Source organism: Hippopotamus amphibius, chromosome 7, assembly GCF_030028045.1.
Source record: "Hippopotamus amphibius kiboko isolate mHipAmp2 chromosome 7, mHipAmp2.hap2, whole genome shotgun sequence".
NCBI classification, from domain to species: domain Eukaryota; kingdom Metazoa; phylum Chordata; class Mammalia; order Artiodactyla; family Hippopotamidae; genus Hippopotamus; species Hippopotamus amphibius.
In genome coordinates this window covers 124546230-124548888 of record NC_080192.1, presented here as the reverse complement: position 1 = coordinate 124548888, position 2659 = coordinate 124546230, and positions in this window count along the sequence as shown.

Below are 2659 nucleotides of genomic sequence, written 5' to 3'. Positions count from 1 at the left end.
ATGCTTTCTCATGTGAGCACTCGAGGCACATCTGGAAAACGATGTGCAACGGCTGAGACTCCCTGGTGGAGACCTTTGAAGTCCCCTCCTGCTGTGACAGGGCCACATGGGGAGATCCAGAGGATCACCCAGGGGAGAGAAAAGCATAGACACCAGCAGCTGGACCTCTGGCTAGGTTCCCTCGGGCATCCCAGCCTGACCCGGATGCCTCTGGGCATCTCAGGCCCGTGGAAGCCACAGTGGTGAGTGGGCAGGGCTCTGGACTGGAGCCTGGTTCTGGCTCTGCCAGTGTCCACACCCCACGTGGTGTGAGGGTGGCGCTGGTGGGGAGAGAGGTACAGTCCCACCAGCAGCCAAGCCCTGTTAAGGGAGAGACTCCCTTTTCCAACCAGCTCGGGGACATAAGATAATGGTATGTCCCCAAAAGGCCCAAGCTCAGCTACTAGCTCTGAGACTTCTCTGAAAGCAAGCTTCCATCCAAGCAGATGGAGTCATGCTTGGGGACAGGGCACAGGTCAGCAAGAGGGGAGAAGGCTTTTGAAAAAGAGCCTTCTGACTTAATTGTGTTGAAGAGCATCACAAAAGAGAATGAACTTAGAACACAATTCTGTGTGTGGGCGTGTGTATAAACGTCTATAAGTGGGTGAGTGAAGCAGTCTTGAAAAGCAGGTTGAGGGGGGTTTTAAGCCTCTCAGGGTTCCCATGCTCCTTCCTTCATCCTTTCTCACCTCCACCCCTAAAAAGTTCAAGAAGGCCAGAGCCTTTGAGGGTGGGGGCTGGGTAAGAAGGAGAGACAGAAGAGAGAGGAGCAGAAATGGTCTAGGGGTCTGCTTTTGGGGGGGTCCTCAAAACAGCAGAGGTGGGAGGGACAGACGGAAGGACAGATGGAAGAGGGAATGTGCCTCCACCCCTCCAGCCTGAGACTCAATGGAGACCCTGCCACAGGAAACCTCTGCCTTTCTCCCGCTGCCTGGGCTGCAGACCAGAACAGCTGAGGCAGGCAGGGAGTCACAGGTGAGTCCTGGGCCCACCTGGAGAAAGTGATCTGGTTGAAGGTGGAAGACAGGATTCTCAAACAGCATCAGAAAGAGATGTCAGCTGGATCAGGACAGCTTCCGAGCCATATGTGTCTGCAGCCTAGGAGCCAGCCCGTCCTGAATGCCTCTGCCCTGAATTGCTCCCCTGGCAAAGCCACCTGAAAGTTTCTTCACTTCAGTTCCTGAAAAGAAGCCAGAGGTTTCGGACACGGAGCGTGATGATGTAGTTCAGCGGGTTGGCAGCCTCTTCTCGTTAAGGATTAGACTGGGGAGAAGACAGGACATTTGGCTGAGAGAGCCAGGGAACAGTTCCTGTGACCTTCCCTGCCTCAGGCACCTGAGAACCAATTGGATCCAGATTTGAGTCATGGGCTGTGCCTCCGAAAGGCAGGTGTGCGGTCAGTTCTGATGGAGACAGGCCCCCGGGGTCTCTAGCCCCCAGGCTGTGATGGGGTCTCGCTCAGTTCTCTGAGCTTCGTGGGAGTTCCTGCTCAGGCAGACGCACAGGTATGGCAGGGCTGACCTAGCCAGTGACCAGAGGGCAGAGGACTGCCCAAGGGACCATCTTTCAGAGAGAAGTCAAACAAAGGTCTTGGCCACTTTCAGTTTTAAAGGTCCCTTGCAGCTCTCTACCAGCCCAAGGACTCAGAGGCAGCCCATCACCTGGGTCATTACCCTTAGTACATGGTACTTCTCTTGTCTTAGAACAACTCTACCAGAGGGGGCGGCAGTGGGGCAAGCCTTCATTTCCACACCCCTACATCATCTCTTCAAAATTTGCATGTGTTTATTAGCTAAATAGATCATCTCTAAGGCAACTCAGGAGCTGGATGAGATGACCTTCAGCTGCCTTTCAACATGAACCTCACAGATTACAAGGGGTTGGAAGGCTCCTTAGGGATCACCTTGTTCAACTCTCTTAATGATTAAGATGAGGAAATCCTGTTTGACCGAACTTTCCTGGTTGTTGATTGGGAGAACCAGCTTTGCAGGCTAGTGAGCACAGATGGACTCGTGTTACATTGCAGAAGTTTTTTGTTCAAAAAGGTTTGTGCAAAGCAAGAAGTGGAGCATGGCAGAGAAGAGCTTCCTGAGAATTCAGGGATAGAGACAGAGAGAGATGGAACTCAGGGTCGCTAGGGTCCAAAGCAGTGCTTCCAACTGCTGTTGAGTATGGGAAGTGACGATGCACTCAGTTCAACCAGCTTCTTTATTTTGCCTTCTCAGAGCCTTTATATATAAATCTGAGTCATGACTCGCCAAAGAGGGGAAGGCAGGAGGCAATATTCACCCAAACATTTGATCATGGAAATTTTATATCAAGGAGCTCTCAGCAACAGCTCCTAGAAGTAGTGTTCCAAGTAGCATGGTTGTCCAAGAGATAGAGTCCCCAAGGGTGGCAAAAAAAATAAAATCAACATTCTTCTCTTGATTCTGCTCTGGTCTTTTGCATGGCTGTGGGCTTTCTTACCATCTATCAAAGGATGCTCTGCCTTATAAAGGTTTGGGAGAGTGAAGGATGTACTCAGTCTGACCTCTTCCAAACAGAGAAGAAATGGGAGGGACTAGTCCACCCAAGGACTCCTTCATGGTTGTCTCATGGGAGAAAGAGGGAGGTGACT